We start from the raw sequence: 22,646 nt of genomic DNA, 5'->3' as shown, positions 1-22,646 counted from the left end.
AAACTTCAGACACAACAATAAGGAGACGTCGACTACAAAGTGGTAATGTAACTGAGCCGTGATTTATTTTCAAAGAATATTCTTAAGAATTTATTTTATTTACTAGCGATTCAACAATAACTTTAACACATTTATATGAAGACAGTAACTTGTTCTCGAAAGAACAGTTACTGTTGATGACCATGCAGCTTTTCCCTGGAATAAATGATGACTAACTGACAACCTCAGCTGGCGGCAGGTGTTGTTGTTATACCTCGATGTGGACAGCAGAAAATGTGTGCCCCGACCGGGACTCGAACCCGGGATCTCCTGCTTACATGGTAGACGCTCTATCCATCTGGGACACCGAGGACACAGATGAATAGCGCGTCTGCAGGGACTTATCCCTTGCACGCTTCCCGTGAGACTCACATTCCCAACTGTCCACAATTCTAAATATGTATTGTACCTTATAGACATTCGCCCACCCACTCATTACTCGCGCACGCTTTGGCGATTCCCGTAAGAGTTTGGGCAACCTGTGCGCATTCGCACAGACGAAGGATAATGGCTGGGTAGCCCTTAACTACACTCCTGGAAATTGAAATAAGAACACCGTGAATTCATTGTCCCAGGAAGGGGAAACTTTATTGACACATTCCTGGGGTCAGATACATCACATGATCACACTGACAGAACCACAGGCACATAGACACAGGCAACAGAGCATGCACAATGTCGGCACTAGTACAGTGTATATCCACCTTTCGCAGCAATGCAGGCTGCTATTCTCCCATGGAGACGATCGTAGAGATGCTGGATGTAGTCCTGTGGAACGGCTTGCCATGCCATTTCCACCTGGCGCCTCAGTTGGACCAGCGTTCGTGCTGGACGTGCAGACCGCGTGAGACGACGCTTCATCCAGTCCCAAACATGCTCAATGGGGGACAGATCCGGAGATCTTGCTGGCCAGGGTAGTTGACTTACACCTTCTAGAGCACGTTGGGTGGCACGGGATACATGCGGACGTGCATTGTCCTGTTGGAACAGCAAGTTCCCTTGCCGGTCTAGGAATGGTAGAACGATGGGTTCGATGACGGTTTGGATGTACCGTGCACTATTCAGTGTCCCCTCGACGATCACCAGTGGTGTACGGCCAGTGTAGGAGATCGCTCCCCACACCATGATGCCGGGTGTTGGCCCTGTGTGCCTCGGTCGTATGCAGTCCTGATTGTGGCGCTCACCTGCACGGCGCCAAACACGCATACGACCATCATTGGCACCAAGGCAGAAGCGACTCTCATCACTGAAGACGACACGTCTCCATTCGTCCCTCCATTCACGCCTGTCGCGACACCACTGGAGGCGGGCTGCACGATGTTGGGGCGTGAGCGGAAGACGGCCTAACGATGTGCGGGACCGTAGCCCAGCTTCATGGAGACGGTTGCAAATGGTCCTCGCCGATACCCCAGGAGCAACAGTGTCCCTAATTTGCTGGGAAGTGGCGGTGCGGTCCCCTACGGCACTGCGTAGGATCCTACGGTCTTGGCGTGCATCCGTGCGTCGCTGCGGTCCGGTCCCAGGTCGACGGGCACGTGCACCTGCCGCCGACCACTGGCGACAACATCGATGTACTGTGGAGACCTCACGCCCCACGTGTTGAGCAATTCGGCGGTACGTCCACCCGGCCTCCCGCATGCCCACTATACGCCCTCGCTCAAAGTTCGTCAACTGCACATACGGTTCACGTCCACGCTGTCGCGGCATGCTACCAGTGTTAAAGACTGCGATGGAGCTCCGTATGACACGGCAAACTGGCTGACACTGACGGCGGCGGTGCACAACTGCTGCGCAGCTAGCGCATTTCGACGGCCAACACCGCGGTTCCTGGTGTGTCCGCTGTGCCGTGCGTGTGATCATTGCTTGTACAGCCCTCTCGCAGTGTCCGGAGCAAGTATGGTGGGTCTGACACACCGGTGTCAATGTGTTCTTTTTTCCGTTTCCAGGAGTGTATATATGTGAAGACAGTAACTTGTTCTCGAAAGAACAGTTACTGTTGATGACCGTGCAGCTTTTCCCTGGGGAAAGTTACTGTCTTCATATATATAGTTAAAGGCTACCCAGCCATTGACCTTCGTCTGTGCGAATGCTCACATGTTGCCCAACCTCTTACGGCAGCTGAGGCTGTCAGTCATCATTAACACATTTAATCACACTATGTAAGCATGGAAGCAGTTGCCAGGGAGTAACTGATGAAATCATAGCCAAATTCCTTTTAACAAACGGGAATTTTATTCACTTTAATAGTGCGTAAAGCCTTTTTTAAAAGAAACATTTAAAATTATAACCAGAAATCACCCTCTAAATATCAAAGTTTCAATTTATTCAGCGGCAGAAAGAAACAAGTTTTGACTGTATGAGCTTTCGGGAAGAGAACCTTGTCGCTCCCTTTTGACACGGCCGTAGTTACGACCGCTCACAACAGCCTCTGAAAGACTACACTGGTGCAAATCTGCAGCACACCAGATAACTTTAAACTCGGAGTTTTAACAATTTACACAAGCACACAAACTATGAACCCCTCGTGGAGCGATGGAAATGGTACAAAACACTAACAATTAAAATATTAACCTTGCAACCGAAGGTGCAACTTGATTTTAACTTCTAAGGAAAGTCTTATGGTGAAAGGGTGGCAACTTTATATACTGAAATGATCATTTAAATAAAAGCCCATGGAATTCAATCTTATGTAAAATTCTACAAGGTTGGCCAAACAGTAGTTAAGATGCACTACAGTACACAGATACCGCCTCTCAAGATCATAGGCAATAATATCAAAGTTTCCAAAGATCAAAACATATTTCAGGTATTAGGCTGGTACACTGCAGGCAATAAATTCGCTAACACACCAAATCCAACAAACATGACAGAGGCAGCTACTAACGTACGGTAGATTGATAGGGAGATTACCGAACAACCCGAACCACAGGTTGATCTATCCCGCCCCTACTCCACAAGGGAAAAACGGACCACCCAATTTATAAACAATCACCTTCCCGCGGATGGGCAAACGGAGAAGAATGGTGGAACGACTCCAAAGCAAAACGGCTGGTGACCTCACCAAGAAAACAAGTAGAATTTAACAAATCAAACAACATATCACCAATCACTTAACTTCTAATAAACTGCGATTTCTCGAGAAGACCTGGCGAAGCACCCCCGAATCGCTCTCCCGAACCGTCCGCTGCCAGCCGCTTCAACGGACGCAGGAAGGCGCGCCGATCTCCCGTCTCACGGCGTCGCAGCTCGCACCGGCCAGACTGATGTCGTGGGTTGACTCCTGTTGCTCTCGTGTCGACCGCGAAGCCACTACCCCTCGCTATACGCCGCGGCCCACTGGACTCACGAGACAACCTCATATGCGCCGACGCTCAAGACGGTCAAGTCACCTTGTGTCTAAGTGCGCGACCGACCAACCGATCGATCCAACCGCCAGTGACCATTGCCATTAGAAAACTCGAGCAGAATGGCGGCCTAACGCGCAGACTCAGATGTAGGAACTAAGCCCCGACCGGGCGACCACTCGCTGAGTTCTCTTACTGGCGAAGTGGAAAGACTCTCATTTTGCCGGCTTTAAAGGTTGATCCGAACGACAGACAGACACTAACTGCCTAACAAATGCGGACGAGAGGCAGACTAGCAAGCTAGGGACGAGAGACTGACCAAGACAGTCCGACTGGCGAGTTTTTTTTTTTTTTTTTTCCTTTATTGGGTTTCGATTCCCCCTAAAGGGGGCTGGCTGGCAGCAGCTTATTTCGCCGCTCTTCAGCCTACAGAATTTGTTTTATAAAGATGAAGATAATAAAAAATAATAACAGTTGGCGATAAAATCGGTGACTTAAAGGGAAAAATGGCAGAAAATTCTGGAGCATAAAACATAAAACACAGGGTCGATGAAGCTAATAAAACACACAGGAAGCAGAAAAACAATAGACAGACAATTAAAAAAAACACGGCGACAGTCTGGGTTCTGTTCGCAAGAGATATAAAAAGCACACCCAGCGACAGCATGATTTCTGTTCGCAACACTGTGGAAGGACGCACAACACCGAACACTCACTTAAACACTGCGCTAAAAGTTGTCACAAATACGACATACCACACCCGAGAGCAGGTAGGGGGAAACTGGTCAGATGACGGGAAAAAGGGGGGGGGGAAGCAGAGGGAAGTGAAGGGGGAGGGGGGAAAGAAGACAATGGAAGAGGAGGGTCCATAAGAGGGGTGGGGGGTGCTGAGCAGACAGGCCAGGGATTGGGGAAGGCAGAGGAGGGGAGTACAAAAGGACTCGGGGGGGGGGGGGAGGAGAGAAAGGAGATGATAGGCGGGGAGAAAACACAGGATGGAAGGGGGGAGGAAGAGGGAGCCCAGGGAAAGGACGGAGGAAAGGAGGGGGGGGGGTTGAGGATCAGAGTTGATAGGAAGGATAAATGGAGGGAGAGAGGGCATCATCCGGGAGGGGGAGCTGATGGAAGCCACCTTGGGAAAGGAGATGTAGGGTGTAGAGATGGAGGGTAGGGGGGACACAATGGTGAAGACGTAGCAGGGGGTGGGGATGGGAGAGGAGAGGAGCAACCAGGGGGTGAGGGGGTTCAAGACGGCGGGAGGTGTAGAGGATGCGGAACTGGCGAGGTCACAGCGCCCCTTAAATGCACGTGAACAGGTAACCTTTCCCCTTTTTCACCAAAGTGAGACAGCAAAGCTACGATTGCCACAGCGGCGCCACGGCCAGAAATGGAGGGCGACTGCTCCACACAACGCGCTGCGGCGCGCTCTTGAAAACAGCCATTTTTACCACGGCTCGGTAACTTTCGTCGTGGGAAAGTTGAACAGATGCAGAAATGATTAGGGAACAACTTAACACAGTATACAGATTTATTACACTTGTATTTTCCCAACTGTACGAAAATTCATTACAGTTAATACAGCAAGAAACAGAGTCCAGCTATCATAGTGTCAACAAGGATGAGGCTCGCTGTACTATGAACGAACAACGATGTCGTAGCAAAGAGGGTCGTGTGGCAGACGCCCGACTTCTTATACCGTGGCGGCAGAGGGCACTTATAGTTCAGAGCCGCCGGGGGTGTGGCTCAGTGGGTGCACACCATTGGGTCCACCGGATCCCACAAGGCTGCTGTCGACATCTTGCAATTCCGTTGTCAACTGTGGGTTGGTATCGATATGCTATACCATACGCTTCCCCTCCAAACTTCCTCACCACTGTTGTGTAGTGTAGATGTGTGAACGACGACCGTGGATGGGAGGTGGGGGGGGGGGGGGAGGGAGGGGATTGGGGGCGGGGTGGAGGCACTCGACGGACACGTGTGGCAATCAGGAGCCAGGAGCCGAAACTGAGGCTGGTGCCGAGCTCCCGCCCATTTCCCGCCCATTTCAGACCAGTTGTGTGATTGAATTGAGGAGTTCCTAGATAACAGGACGCAGCATGTCATTCTCAATGGAGAGAAGTCTTCCGAAGTAAGAGTGATTTCAGGTGTGGCGCAGGGGAGTATCATAGGACCGTTGCTATTCACAATTCGAGAGGTTGTAACAGTGGAAAATTGTACTGAAATGCAAGAGGATCTGCAGCGAATTGACGCGTGGTGCAGAGAATGGCAATTGAATCTCAATGTAGACAAGTGTAATGTGCTGCGAATACATAGAAAGATAGATCCTTTATCATTTAGCTACAAAATAGCAGGTCAGCAACTGGAAGCAGTTAATACCATAAATTATCTGGGAGTACGCATTAGGAGTGATTTAAAATGGAATGATCAAATAATGTTGATCGTCGGTAAAGCAGATGCCAGACTGAGATTCATTGGAAGAATGCTAAGAAAACGCAATCCGAAAACAAAGGAAGTAGGTTACAGTACGCTTGTTCGCCCACTGCTTGAATACTGCTCAGCAGTGTGGGATCCGTACCAGATAGGGTTGACAGAAGATATAGAGAAGATCCAACGGAGAGCAGCGCGCTTCGTTACAGGATTATTTAGTAGTCGCGAAAGCGTTACGGAGATGATAGATAAACTCCCGTGGAAGACTCTGCAGGAGAGACGCTCAGTAGCTCGATACGGGCTTTTGTCAAAGTTTCGAGAACATACCTTCTCCGAAGAGTCAAGCAGTATATTGCTCCCTCCTACGTATATCTCGCGAAGAGACCATGAGGATAAAATCAGAGAGGTTAGAGCCCACACAGAGGCATACCGACAATACTTCTTTCCACGAACAATACGAGACTGGAATAGAAGGGAGAGCCGATAGAGGTACTCAAGGTACCCTCCGCCACACACCGTCAGGTGGCTTGCGGAGTATGGATGTAGATGTAGATGTAGATATGCGTTGAGCCTGCCGAAGAACCGGGCACCCACTTTCAGAAGCAGAGCAGCAAACGAAGACAGAGGCATCTCGAAGACTGAAGAGGGGCTCGAAGTGGGACGTGGGATATCTACATCTACATCTACATACATACTCCGCAATCCACCATACGGTGCGTGGAGGAGGGTATCTCGTACCACAACTAGCATCTTCTCTCCCTGTTCCACTCCCAAACAGAACGAGGGAAAATGACTGCCTATATGCCTCTGTACGAGCCCTAATCTCTCTTATCTTGTCAATGTGGTCTTTCCGCGAAATATAAGTTGGCGGCAGTAAAATTGTACTGCAGCCAGCCTCAAATGCTGGTTCTCTAAATTTCCTCAGTAGCGATTCACGAAAAGAAGGCGTCCTTTCTTCCAGAGGCTCCTACCCGAGTTCCTGAAGCATTTCCGTAACACTCGCGTGATGATCTAACCTACCAGTAACAAATAAAGCAGCCCACCTCTGAATTGCTTCTCTGTCCTCCCTCAATCCGACCTGATAGGGATCCCAAACGCTCGAGCAGTAATCAAGAATAGGTCGTATTAGTGTTTTATAGCGGTCTCCTTTACAGATGAACTACATCTTCCCGAAATTCTACCAATGAACCGAAGACGACTATCCGCCTTCCCCACAACTGCCATTACATGCTTGTCCCACTTCATATCGCTCTGAAATGTTACGCCCAAATATTTAATCGACATGACTGTGTCAAACGCTACACTATTAATGGAGTATTCAAACATTACGGGATTCTTTTTCCTATTCATCCGTATTAATTTACATTTATCTATATTTAGAATTACCTGACATCCTTTACACCAATCACAAATCATGTCCAAGTCGTCTTGTATCCTCCTACAGTCACTCAACGACGACACCTTCCCGTACACTACAGCATCATCAGCAAACAGCCGCACATTGCTATCCACCCTATACAAAAGATCATTTATGTAGATAGAAAACAACACCGGACCTACCACACTTCCCTGGGGCACTCCAGATGATACCCTCACCTCCGATGAACACTCACCATCGAGTACAACGTACTAGGTTCTATTACTGAAGAAGTCTTCGAGCCACTCACATACTTGGGAAACAATCCCATATGCTCGTACCTTAGTTAGGAGTCTGCAGTGGGGCACCGAGTCAAACGCTTTCCAGAAGTCAAGGAATATGGCATCCGTCTGATACCCTTCATCCATGGTTCGCAAGATATCATGTGAAAAAAGGGCGAGTTGCGTTTCGCAGGAGCGATGCTTTCTAAAGCCGTGCTGATGCGTGGACAGCAACTTCTCTGTGTCAAGGAAATTCATTATATTCAAACTGAGAATATGTTCAGGAATCATGCAACAAACCGATGTTAAGGATATTGGTCTGTCATTTTGAAGATCCGTACTTCTATCCTTCTTATATACAGGTGTCACCTGCGCTGTTTTCCAGTCTTTCGGGACTTTACGTTGGACAAGAGATTCGCGATAAGTGCAAGCTAAGTAAGAGGAGCCCATACCCAGGCGACGGTGACTATCGAGACGGCAACGACCCTGGAAGGGCATAGACTTTCATCGGCTCAGGGACCACCGTCTGTGGCGCGAGGTTTGCGGCAGCCAGATTCAATTAGGGCTGCTGCATCCCGGCAGGCACAGAATGTGAAAGCACGAAGCCAGCGGCAGGATCTCGCAATTAACACTGACAAATTTGATAGTGGTGGAGTCGCAGCAGTTCCCTCAGTCCCTGCAGGAAAAACAGAATGTTGTAACGTAGCAAGTTATGACGAGTTTTCATCTTCCACTGAAAGCGTTGCTTGCCGTGGACCCGGGAGGGGAGCAGATTTTGGTTCTCCCGCCCGCACAGCTAAGTCTGGCTACTGGGCCGAGTGAGACAGGTACGTGCTTAGAGCTGCTGCGCGCGTTACGTCACACATACTCTCTATGAATCTGAAGAAGTGCTATTAAATACTAACCGATCTTTTTCACACTTAATGTGACACATTCTATAGATAACACAACTATATTGTTAAAATTTCGCCGGCCGGTGTGGCCGTGCGGTTCTAGGCGCTTCAGTCTGGAACCGTGTGACTCCTACGGTCGCAGGTTCCAATCCTGCCTCGGGCATGGATGTATGTGATGTCCGTAGGTTAGGTTAGGTTTAAGTAGTTCTAAGTTCTAGGGGACTTATGACCACAGATGTTAAGTCCCATAGTGCTCAGAGCCATTTGAACCATTTGTTAAAATTTCAATCCAGTGGCGTCAACACTTTCTGAGATATAAATTTTTACCTAAAACACATAATAATCTTGCTGGCATTGTGGAACTGGGTAAGGGACTGAGATGCATTCATCTGTAGTATCAACTAAAACTACAAACAAGAGGATAGGTTCGTATTATCAAATTTTATGTAATTTGCTTCAGTTTCATTACCACAGATTTCTGATGTAATTAAAAGTACTTTGTAAAATTATTATTTCATCGTGTTTCGGTTGTGTGAGTGTTTTGGGGAGACAGAGAGTGAATGAAGGACATACGTAAAGTGAGAATGTGATATTTTATTAAAACTATGTAAATGTGTCTGTGAGAAAATTTTTGTTGTGCAATAGAGAAATTTGTTACGTATGTCCGAGTGAGCTTCACTTTGCAAATGCAGCCAAATGGGTCACTAAGTAATTAATTTATTACTAATTTATTTTGAGGAAAGGAACCGTATTTTGTTTCCAAAAATTTTTCTTTTAGTTTCGGAATTACGAGATTTCTAGTCTAAATTACTTGTGGTAATCTGATTGGCTAACATTAGAAGTATCACGAGTATAGAAGTCCTCGAGCTGAAATGATTAGCTGCCTAATATACCACGCAATAGCAATTCAGTATTTCCCGCGCGTTTGAGTAGGGCTTTGTGCCTCAGTTGTATTACTCGAAATGTAGCTCGGGGGCCGTCTTCTGCTAAACACTAACGTTAAATGTGCTGATCAGATTTGCTCTAAAATGAGAAATTCGCTTCTCATGTACAGTATTGAGTATTTTTCGAAAGTTTGAGCTTTGTGAGTGGTTTATTTTGGAAGACATGCGCGTGTAAACAATACATGTTGTACATAAACTGCGCGTGGCGTGTTTCGTGCAGATTCTTTACAAGAATGTGTTAACTCGCAAGTTCTCGAGGGTCAGTGACTGTTTAGGTCTAAGTATCTTCTGGCTGCTTTCAGGTGTGAACTTGCAACAGAGACAGTCAGTAACACTGCATAATTGGTGTCGGGATATTAAATAGGACTTCACAGCCATTTTCTGCGTTTTAAAGACAATAAAGCAACCAAGTTTTAGATTTTTTTTTCAAGCGAGTCATGCAAGAATCCCGAACGCTTGATAGTTTAACTACCTTTCAGCTATGGTCATGTACTGGAGTTATGTGGCCTTTGCCTTTAGTCGAAATTTCGTCGACGCTGCATTTGTCGGCTACACCAGTATTGACAATCGCAAAGTGAAAGGGCAGGCAACCTGAAATCTATGCAGGTAGTTTTGTGGCGGCGTTCGTAGCGACAAACACTTCGCTGTAGAAACGGCTTACGAAGTTACCGCCACACTTTTAATAGCGGGCCGACCAGTCCGCTGGAACAGTGAACAGAGGATGAAAACCCAAACACTCTGATTAAATAAAAGTCGGTACTTATCTTTATTAACGAAGATACAGAAACACAGTAGTGAACTCCGTGTCTACAGAAATCTGTCTAGTTCGAGTCGGAGCGGCTAGGTCAGCGTCGGCTGACGACAAGCAACAACTCTGCTGCGATGAACACACAACTGATTGGCAAGTACACAAATCGGTGGCGAGTATACAACTGAGCGGCGAATACAGAACTGTCCTAGCGCTCGCGACTCCAGCGCTTAAGAAGCCAGAAGCCAGCGGTGGCGCGCGCAGACTTGCGGCGATTTCCTGTATCGCTGGCGCTGCTTATGCGGACGGCGTCCGGACTTTGATGCTGCCACCCTTTTGGCAGCGGGCTCGGTTGGCATTACTGGCTAGGATATAACAGGTAGGTGGACTGATTGTTTAAATATTAGTGAGTGACCAACCTGTCCTGCTGCAACCTCCAATACATCGTACAAAGGTGCCCCACTACCAGCGCCTCCGTCCGTGATGGCGCCGTCCATGCAATAACTCCGCTGGTCATGGCCCTACACGTGGGTGAGAGCAGTACGGAGACAAGAGTAGCAACAGAGCGTGAGCCCGCCTGTGGGAGGCACGAAGTTTGTCCATACGTTCCTCAAATGTTCGTACAAAGCGTACATCTTCGCCAATGGGTTGCAGGTGGGACGGTGCGCTAGTTATGGGCTCCAACGTCGAAGGTGATGCGGATGTGTCCAAAATCGGCAGCAACAAACATAGATCAGTTGTCAGTCAAAATCACTTCAGGCATCCCTCGATTCAAATAATCGACGACAAGGCATGGATTGTGGAACGGGCAGTACTAGAGTGCACGGGAACCACAAAGGGAAATTTGCCAAAAGAGTCAATGACGATGAGCCAATGTGTATTAAAGTAACCGACCCACCAATTCCAAGTGCAAATGTAGCAAAGGCAGTTGAGATTAAGGCCATTGATCGAACTGGTGAGGTGTGGACGTGTGATGTTCCGCACAGGCTTGGCACTTTGAAGCCAACTGCTCAGTTTTCACATCCAGACTTCAATGACATCATACCAACTGCTTGGTGGGAACAATGCCTCAGTTACCTTGGTGTAGCAAACGAAAAATGTTAAGCTGGAGAGTTTGGGAAACCACAACCTCCTTTTCATTTTGCGAATAATTACGCTGAGCTTAATTCGAAACAATCGGCCTGTCAATAGAACAAAATTTGTGCGAGGAAACTGCCCAAATGCCGTAGGAGGGAGCCAGAACCACAGGTTTGGCTGATTAAAAATGAACACAATCACTAAGCAAAGCATCTTTCAACGTCTGGAAAGCGTACCGACACTCTTGTAACGAAACAAAAGGGGCATTCTTCCCTGACAAGCGATGCAAGGGAGCCGCGATTTGAGCGAAGAACAAATCGGATATAATACGTGAGCTTTCCTAACACAGATTCGAATTCCCGCAAACTGTGTTGGGGTGTAAGATCAAGCATATATGATACCAATGGGTGAACATCCTAACTGTTAATCACATGTACTAAGTACTCAGGTTCTACCTCAGAAAATATACGTTTTTCTCTGTTACATTTGAGGCCAACTGCTGGAAACACTTGAAAAATAGTGCTATTGTTTTCTTCAGGAATGCGACCCGAGACGACAGTGTCATCCAAGTAATGCAAACAAAAAGGAGCTGTGACAGTCATCTGGTCGAGAGAGCGTTAAAATATGGGGAGTGTGGAAGCACTGCTAAATGGCAATCTCAAAAATTCAAAGAGACGCAGGTGACAGCTAATGACAAAGACCTCTTGCGACTACTCATCCATAGAGGTTTGCAAGTAAGTGTCGCGCAAATCAGTTGGTAAAGTAACGAGCGACACCCGATTTATCCAACAGTTTTTCTGGGCATTGCAAGGGATAATTTTCAGTGACATTTTGGGGATTCACAGTTTTCTTGAAGACGGCGAGCCACCCGGGTCTGCTGGACGGCTTCTTGAAAGAAACAAGAGGGAACGTGCAGTGACTGGCAGTAATTGGTGCTACGATACTTGCTAAGCAGTAAGTTCCTGAGCCGCCTATTCTTGAAAAGCCTGAGGAACGCGAGGAGTTCCAACAAAGCGTGGCTGTGCATTGTCTTTCATTGTGACATGGGCAACAAAATTAATATCTTTGCCTAAGCCTGCAGAAAATTACTCCTGAAATTCTGCACCTAAGTAGATTGCTCAGAATGCTTAACCCAAAGAAACCAAATGAGTCTAACCCGAAAATACACTCCTGGAAATTGAAATAAGAACACCGTGAATTCATTGTCCCAGGAAGGGGAAACTTTATTGACACATTCCTGGGGTCAGATACATCACATGATCACACTGACAGAACCACAGGCACATAGACACAGGCAACAGAGCATGCACAATGTCGGCACTAGTACAGTGTATATCCACCTTTCGCAGCAATGCAGGCTGCTATTCTCCCATGGAGACGATCGTAGAGATGCTGGATGTAGTCCTGTGGAACGGCTTGCCATGTCATTTCCACCTGGCGCCTCAGTTGGACCAGCGTTCGTGCTGGACGTGCAGACCGCGTGAGACGACGCTTCATCCAGTCCCAAACATGCTCAATGGGGGACAGATCCGGAGATCTTGCTGGCCAGGGTAGTTGACTTACACCTTCTAGAGCACGTTGGGTGGCACGGGATACATGCGGACGTGCATTGTCCTGTTGGAACAGCAAGTTCCCTTGCCGGTCTAGGAATGGTAGAACGATGGGTTCGATGACGGTTTGGATGTACCGTGCACTATTCAGTGTCCCCTCGACGATCACCAGTGGTGTACGGCCAGTGTAGGAGATCGCTCCCCACACCATGATGCCGGGTGTTGGCCCTGTGTGCCTCGGTCGTATGCAGTCCTGATTGTGGCGCTCACCTGCACGGGGCCAAACACGCATACGACCATCATTGGCACCAAGGCAGAAGCGACTTTCATCGCTGAAGACGACACGTCTCCATTCGTCCCTCCATTCACGCCTGTCGCGACACCACTGGAGGCGGGCTGCACGATGTTGGGGCGTGAGCGGAAGACGGCCTAACGATGTGCGGGACCGTAGCCCAGCTTCATGGAGACGGTTGCGAATGGTCCTCGCCGATACCCCAGGAGCAACAGTGTCCCTAATTTGCTGGGAAGTGGCGGTGCGATCCCCTACGGCACTGCGTAGGATCCTACGGTCTTGGCGTGCATCCGTGCGTCGCTGCGGTCCGGTCCCAGGTCGACGGGCACGTGCACCTTCCGCCGACCACTGGCGACAACATCGATGTACTTTGGAGACCTCACGCCCCACGTGTTGAGCAATTCGGCGGTACGTCCACCCGGCCTCCCGCATGCCCACTATACGCCCTCGCTCAAAGTCCGTCAACTGCACATACGGTTCACTTCCACGCTGTCGCGGCATGCTACCAGTGTTAAAGACTGCGATGGAGCCCCGTACGCCACGGCAAACTGGCTGACACTGACGGCGGCGGTGCACAAATGCTGCGCAGCTAGCGCCATTCGACGGCCAACACCGCGGTTCCTGGTGTGTCCGCTGTGCCGTGCGTGTGATCATTGCTTGTAGAGCCCTCTCGCAGTGTCCGGAGCAAGTATGGTGGGTCTGACACACCGGTGTCAATGTGTTCTTTTTTCCATTACCAGGAGTGTATTATCACTGTCTCCGTAGGAAGGCTCTGTCTTCATCAAATTTCGGAAAGTTGCAGGAAGACTACAAGTGCCCAAGACAGGAATGTCTTGGCGTAGTGGCCCACTATCAGCGTATGGGGCGATATTCATAACTAAGGTTTTCCAAGCAGTTCGAAAGCGTTAAAAACGAGGAAATTCAATGAAGATTCAGTGTCAAGCTGCAAAAGGACTGATTGTCCCGAAACAGAGAAACGAAAAGATTGATGTCATCACACAGCGCTGCAGATGAGTTGGGAACCTTTCCTCAACGGCTACCGCGCGGGATAGCCGCTCGGGCTGAGGCGCCTTGCCACGGTTCGCGCGGCTCCCCCGTCGGAGGTTCGAGTCCTTCCTCGGGCATGGGTGTGTGTGTTGTCCTTAGCGTGAGTTAGTATAGGGCAAGTAGTGCGTAAGCCTTTGTGACCGATGGCCTCAGCAGTTTGGTTCCATAGATGATTACCACCCCAACGGCTATTACACAGTTGTATTGCACTAACGACACTGTGGGGCTTTAAAAGCACGTTGCACACTGTGACTTAGACTTACGAGAAGGAGTAGCAGAAGCTGCTGCCCTACGTTTCTGTTTGCATACCGATTGTAAATGTCCGTATTTGCTGCGAAAAAAGCAAATCGCTTCACACGAGGGGCATGAGCGCCCTCCATGTGTCGTATTACACCTTGTGCTGGACGCAACACGTGTTTACGTGAGGACAGTGGCTGTGGCCAGCCGGGCCGCTGTTAGCGAGCTGGCCGTGAGGCCAGTCCGTCGCGGCTGTCTACAGAAAAAAAACACTGGCGCTAACTCAAAACCGTCTGCTGCGCTTTCGCAGGGATCTTGATTGTCTAGAACTTCAGAATCTGTTGCAAGGAAGTCTCCGGGAATTTTACAACCTGTTCCCGAATTACAGATTCAGCTACACTGTGCGTTATGGCATTACGAAATATTTACCACAGTCACATACAGGGTATTTCAAAAATGACCGGTATATTTGAAACGGCAATAAAAACTAAACGAGCAGCGATAGAAATACACCATTTGTTGCAATATGCTTGGGACAACAGTACATTTTCAGGCGGACAAACTTTCGAAATTACAGTAGTTACAATTTTCAACAACAGATGGCGCTGCAAGTGATGTGAAAGATATAGAAGACAACGCAGTCTGTGGGTGCGCCATTCTGTACGTCGTCTTTCTGCTGTAAGCGTGTGCTGTTCACAACGTGCAAGTGTGCTGTAGACAACATGGTTTATTCCTTAGAACAGAGGATTTTTCTGGTGTTGGAATTCCACTGCCTAGAACACAGTGTTGTTGCAACAAGACGAAGTTTTCAACGGAGGTTTAATGTAACCAAAGGACCGAAAAGCGATACAATAAAGAATCTGTTTGATAAATTTCAACGGACTGGGAACGTGACGGATGAACGTGCTGGAAAGGTAGGGCGACCGTGTACGGCAACCACAGAGGGCAACGCGCAGCTAGTGCAGCAGGTGATCCAACAGCGGCCTCGGGTTTCCGTTCGCCGTGTTGCAGCTGCGGTCCAAATGACGCCAACGTCCACGTATCGTCTCATGCGCCAGAGTTTACACCTCTATCCATACAAAATTCAAACGCGGCAACCCCTCAGCGCCGCTACCATTTCTGCACGAGAGACATTCGCTAACGATATAGTGCACAGGATTGATGACGCCGATATGCATGTGGGCAGCATTTGGTTTACTGACGAAGCTTATTTTTACCTGCACGGCTTCGTCAATAAACAGAACTGGCGCATATGGGGAACCGAAAAGCCCCATGTTGCAGTCCCATCGTCCCTGCATCCTCAAAAAGTACTGGTCTGGGCCGTCAATTCTTCGAAAGGAATCATTGGCCCATTTTTCAGATCCGAAACGATTACTGCATCACGCTATCTGGACATTCTGCGTGAATTTGTGGCGGTACAAACTGCCTTAGACGACACTGCGAACACCTTGTGGTTTATGCAAGATGGTGCCCGGCCACATCGCACGGCCGACGCCTTTAATTTCCTGAATGAATATTTCGATGATCGTGTGATTGCTTTGGGCTATCCGAAACATACAGGAGGCGGCGTGGATTGGCCTCCCTATTCGCCAGACATGAACCCCTATGACTTCTTTCTGTGGGGACACTTGAAAGACCAGCTGTACCGCCAGAATCCAGAAACAATTGAACAGCTGAAACAGTACATCTCATCTGCATGTGAAGCCATTCCGCCAGACACGTTGTCAAAGGTTTCAGGTAATTTCATTCAGAGACTACGCCATATTATTGCTACGCATGGTGGATATGTGGAAAATATCGTACTATAGAGTTTCCCAGATCGTAGCTCCATCTGTTGTTGAAAATTGTAACTACTGTAATTTCGAAAGTTTGTCTGCCTGAAAATGTACTGTTGTCCCAAGCATATTGCAACAAACGGTGTATTTCTATCGCTGCTCGTTTAGTTTTTATTGCCGTTTCAAATATACCGGTCATTTTTGAAACACCCTGTAGAATCTACACTATCTAGTGGAGCGTTGCAGTTCAGTCACCCACTGACGGTATATATGTCCTTGTTGCTTACGTAGTGTAAAAAGAATGTAACGAGCAGTTGCCGCTGGTACCCTGTCCTCAACACGCTTCGTAAGCACCTGCAACAGGTCCTCGTACTGTGCCAGTTTAGGGCGGGATGTGGGAAAACGTTTCGCGCACAACCTGTAAGAAGTCATTCCCGCCATGGACAGAAAATAAGACAGCCTGTCAGTGCCTTGTATCTGGTCCTCTGCCATGTGTGCACTGAAATGTGCGAGGTATACACTGAAGTTCCAAAGAAACTGGTACAGGCATGCGTATTCAAATTACATGGGGCGCCTATATAAGATAACAAGTGTCTGCCGCAGTTCGGTTACTGCTGCTACAATGGCAGGTTATTAAGATTTGAGTCTGAACGTTGAGTTATAGTCGGCGTACGAGCGATGGCACCCAGAATCGCCGAGGCAGCGATCAAGTGGTGATTTTCCCATACGACCGTTTGATGAGTGTACCGTGAATATCAGGAATCCGTTAAAATGTCAAATCTCCGACATCGCTGCGGTCAGAAAAAGACCCTGCAAGAACGCGACCGACGACGTCTGAAGAGAATCGTTCAACGCGACAGAAGTGCAACCCTTCCGCAAAAAAGCTGCAGATTTTAATGCGTGCAAAACATTCAAGGAAACATGTTCAATATCGGCTTTTCGAGATCAAGGCCCACTCGTGTACCCTTGATGTTTACATGACACAAAGCTTTAGCCTCGCCTGGGACCATCAACACCAACATTGGACTGTAGATAACTGGAAACATGTTGCCTGGTCGGGCGAGTCTCGTTCCAAATTGTATCGAGTGGATGGACGTATACGGGTATGGAGACAACCTCATGAATCCATGGACCCTGCAAGTCAGCAGGGGACTGTTCAAGCTGGTGGAGGCCGTTTAATGGTGTGTGGCGTGTGCAGTGAGAACGAGACGTCTAGATACGATTGTGGCTGGTGACGTCATCCTGTCTGATGACCTGCATCCATTCATGTCCATTGTGCAATCCGACGGAGTTGTGCAATTCCAGCATTGCAATGCAACACCCCTCACATCCAGAATTGCTCCCGTAACACTCTTATCAGTTTACACGCTTCCGCTGGCTGCCATACTCTCCAGACATGAACATTATTAAGCATATCTGGGATGCCTTGCAACATGCTGTTCAGCACATTCTCCAGATCTCTCACCAATTGAAAACGTCTGGTCAATGGCGGCCGAGCAACTGGCTCGTCACAATACGCCAGTCACTACTCTTGATGAACTGTGGTATGGTGTTGAAGCTGCATGGGCAGCTGTACCTGTACACGCCATCCAAGCTCTGTTTGACTCAATGCCAAGGGGTATCAAGGCCGTTATTACGGCCAGAGGTGGTTGTTCTGGTTACTGATTTCTCAGGATCTATGCACTCAAATTGCGTGAAAATGTAATCACATGTCAGTTATAGTATAATATATTTGTCCAATGAATATCCGTTAATCATCTACATTTCTTCTCGGTGTAGCAGTTTTAATGGTTCAAATGGTTCAAATGGCTCTGAGCACTATGGAACTCAACATCTTAGGTCATAAGTCCCCTAGAACTTAGAACTACTTAAACCTAACTAACCTAAGGACATCACACACACCCATGCCCGAGGCAGGATTCGAACCTGCGACCGTAGCAGTCCCGCGGTTCCGGACTGCAGCGCCAGAACCGCTAGACCACCGCGGCCGGCAGCAGTTTTAATGGCCAGTAGTGTATATTACTTACATGATGATGTGCTTACACCACTGCCATGAGATATAACTTCAAATAGAGACTATTACGTAACGTTCATGCCAGTCAACTTAACTCTTGTGCGCTGCTTACATAGTGTAGTATGAAAGTGACAGAATTCAGTTAATTAACTTTGTTCTCTGAATTTTATTCGTGGCGCCGAAGCAAAATACGCTACGGCAGTCAAGTCGTGTCGCCGGAGATAGATGCGAAGCTGGAACAGGAAATCTGAAAGGTTAATCCCATATTTGTCTTCATAGATCGAAAGGATGAAAGTAATACATTTAGGTTCGTTGAGATACTTCGAAATCTGTGTACAAAGAATTATTTTGATACAAAGAACGATGTGCAATGACTGATCTATTTGTGAACATTCCTTGAGGGAGCTCCCACTGAGAAATCGGAACCATGCAGTCTGAGAAATAACTTGATCGCCTTCCACATCTCATTATTTTAGCCCCGCAAGGCGGAAATATGGATGGGCCTGAGAACTCAGCAGAAATCTTCATCACCTGGAGTCAAGCAACTGCTTAGTCTGTCTTCCTGCACTTGGCATGTCGTACAGCATCTTCCATCAAAACAAATTAATACGAGGGCGACCGACGCCTTGCCCACTCACGTGCCACACTATTTTTTATTTTAGAGGTATTGAGTATAAACCTCTCACATTTATAAAATTTGTCTGATAATGTAGGTTAACGAATCTTTACTCTTGAATTCTTTACAACTTTTTGTATTTTTTCTTTTAACATGAATTGATATTACTGTCATTTGTTTGTAAATTCTAAAATTTGTTCAACTTTAAATGAAGGACTATATTTTTCATCAATAGTCATTAACACTTATTTATGATTATATATAAAGTTTGCTTTTGTTGATGATGCCCCATTTGTTGATGATGGCTTATCAACTCCATTTTTCATTAAATAATTTCATTCAATTTGATTTAGGTAAACCTGTTTCAATGACGTTATGTATTTAGTGTGCCTTGAATTGGGACCCCTCAAGACGCTAGAAATTTTTGGTACTTTAAACATTTTATTTCTTCCTATTAAATTTTTTCTGAATAAGTGGAAGCCATCAAACACTTCCAAAGTCGAGAAGACAGCTAATAATTTTAATTCACAACAATACACAAAATATAGAATAACTGGTAGAGAATGTTTAAATTAATATAAAAAACTATAATAGTAAACAAATTCTGAGTGTGTAATGAAAATATATTTCTGATACTTATAACAAAAAGAATTTAAAACGAATTACAAGGGAAGAAGACTGTAACATATTTTTATTGACAAAAACTAAAGGACAACAACAAACTGAGGGTGATAACACAGCAAAAAATGTATTTATTGCCAAAAACTTAAACCCTTAGAATTATGACTAAGTGTAAGAAATGTATTATTGAATATATTAAAAGCGATTAGCTTCTGTTAAAAAACAAGTTGACTCAAATTTATTTGATGTTTCTTTATTAAATTTTATTTTTGTAATCTCTTTCAGTAATAACAAAGTCTCTTTCAACCAAAACTTTTGGATTCCTGGGCCAATCTGTAATCAGCCTCTTTCTAAAGAAAAAAGTATTAAAGAAAATTTAGTTTTTTTTCAGTTTGTGGTTCCTTATACAAGTATCTGAGTGCCATATATTTCTTTATAATTTTTTTTCCTTCTTTGAAGAAGACTTTAGTAAGTATGAGGATGTTTTTCAAAAAAAGAAATAAAAGATTTTTCAGTCTGTGAACTGAAGATCTTCTTTAAATAAGAAGAACTCTTTTCATACTTATAACTAAATTTAAGAAATCTGTTCTAGGATATAAAAAAATAAGAAATCTTGTGTAAAAAAATCAAGTTGGTGCCAATTAATTTCATGTTTTTTTTTAATTCCAATAAAAATGTGTTCTTATAAATAGCTAAAGAATTGAGAAAGTTCACAATCACTCGACTTTGTAATAATTATAAAGGAAACAATTTAAGTAGATATTATAAATTAAGAAAAGATGATCTATATTTCTTTTAAAATTAAACATAATATCAACACAAGTATTTGGAAACATTTAATTTACTCTAAAATTGAAAACTAAGATTAAATTTTTCAAAATAATGAAACTAACCCATTGGAAGAAATATTTCATTTTCCTACTAATATATTTGGTAAACAAAAAATAGAAATCCATTTACTAAAGCATTTGCCAACAGCTATAACGTTTGCACAAACAGAATAATAGGGAAAATTTTTTCTTTGACTAAAGTTTGAATTTGTTTTGGCTTCAGTTAGACACAGAGCTGCTAAAATTTAAACGATTCCTCAAATGACTATTTTCATTTAAAGTTAGAGTGAAAACTGTAACTTTTATCTGGCTATTCCTGCCCAGACGTAAAACACGTCATTAGCAGTATGTCAATAATTGACCATGCACAGGAAATTTAAACTGCCATGCTGAATGAGCAATAACTTGGAAAAAATCTGAATATTATCTGCTACATATATAGTGAGTTTACTTTTCGAAACAAGATTTATACTTTAAGAAGTTTCGATCTGTGGGTGTTGGTATCTGTACAAAGTACTGTGCAGAGTACTGAGAATGTCAACATAATACCATCACATGCTGATGAGCTACAAAGAGATTCTTGTGGACATTTATCAAAAAGATACAATGTCAAACTCCTTGAAATAAAATAAGTTATTATCTCAATAAAATACTATTCAGCTAATGAAATTACACTAGTGGCTTAAAGCAGATGTTTACATACTTGGCTCAATGTATTCAAGGAAAGAGAACAACCATCGGTAGTCACCCTTTTTTCGTCCATCTGTAGAGTTCACCGATACTAAATCAATCACGTCCTTCCTATGATTTTCACAGAAGTACAGTTCATGTTTTGGAGAAATGATAAAACTAATACTTACCACTGTCCAATGCAGTATTCATAAATCATGATTTTGTAGAGAAATTTGTAAGTTCATTTGGAGGCATTTCATGGCTACATGAATGGCAGTGGCATTGCACGATCTTAAAATCTTTTGTGCTGCCATTCACCTGTGTCAGGTTGTATTGTTGTTACAGTAATTATGGTTGTACAATGCATGAATATTTTACAGTTTGGGCTCTTGCCAATGGAGATAGGTAGATTTACAGACTTTTTGAAGGGAAATTAAGTTTCTTCCAAATACGACAGCACTAATTTCATTCTTTCCAGTTTACTTTGGTAAATCTACGGTCATGTTAATTTATCTCCTTGGTCTGTTTTGATCAGAGCTTTCTGAAATTCAGTATTAAGTAATTTACCTTAACAGCACGGTTATGAAAGACCACACTTACCAAGAGATGTCTAAAATTTTCATTCAGTAAACAGATCAAATTTACATTATAGTAAAGTGTTCAGAAAGTTTGTGCTAATGTCTGTGGGATTTTAACGATCCTTTAATAGTTTCTGTTTAAGTATACACAGTTATGAGTACATAATTTTAACATATTAAGTTAAAGAATTTGCATTTATGAAATGGGTCGCATTTGATGGAAGTTTTCTTATGCAAATGGATGGAGCAGGTGGATGGCCAGTTAGAGCTGTGCACCATGGGAACTGGCGTCAGAAGCCATGCATGGTAAAGGCTCAGTAAACTGCACATACCATGGGCGAGGATGGGTTTTCGTCTCAGCAGATTTACCAAGATTATGACTAGTTTGCCCTCACCAATCAATAGTACATGTTAAGATTGCACAAAGGTATTAATATTCATACAGCATTTTTACAGCACATTATGGTCTGATAAAGAACATATAGTATCACATTAGGTCAAATAGAAACATCAAATGACGTCATTAATTTAATTCCTGGCATGGTCGATACCAGCATGAGGGTTTTATTTACATATATTCTGGAGTGCATCGTACATATAATTATTCATTAAGTAAAGTTCATTTCCTGCTAACATGCAAGCTTATCAAGACATAAATACGTCAGCTTACATGGTATATTGTAAGTGCCCCCCTCCCCCCCCCCCCCCAGAGTGCTGAAGTTTGAATTATTCTTACTGTTGTTCTCCAAAAACAGTCTGCCAACAGTAACTTGAATTCAACTTCGCTGCAATTGGCCACTGTCTGCTTACACCCATCACAGTGCGTGTCAAAAGTGTAGTGCACTGTACCCACTACTATAGACAACACATCCACTGATATATCAGGACGAAAAATATAGTTCCATAGTTCCATCAATTCTCACATTCTCAATAATAAATTTATCCCGTGTCAGACTAACAATGTGTGTCCACTACTCGTATATTACTCTTTGCTTAGTACGTTATCAGTGCCCTCTTCACTCAGCCCTATAAAGTGGTCCAGATCGTTTAGTGTTCAGTATCTTTCGAATTCACTGTCTACATACTTGTAACCAAGCTGTAAACAAAGTCCTACATATTAAGGGTAGTTACAATATTTACATACAATTTCGTGTTATACATAGCGATCAGTGCATATTCATTTTAATCTATTACATCTGCTCTACAGAGGACATTAATGACCATGAAACTCATCAGTTTAATGGTTGCTTTTTATACCAGGTTTATGAATAATTTATGCACTATTAATCATGGACTGTGCTGAT

The sequence above is a fragment of the Schistocerca cancellata genome, chromosome 8, assembly GCF_023864275.1.
Source record: "Schistocerca cancellata isolate TAMUIC-IGC-003103 chromosome 8, iqSchCanc2.1, whole genome shotgun sequence".
Lineage (NCBI taxonomy): Eukaryota > Metazoa > Arthropoda > Insecta > Orthoptera > Acrididae > Schistocerca > Schistocerca cancellata.
This window is presented reverse-complemented; position numbering follows the sequence as displayed.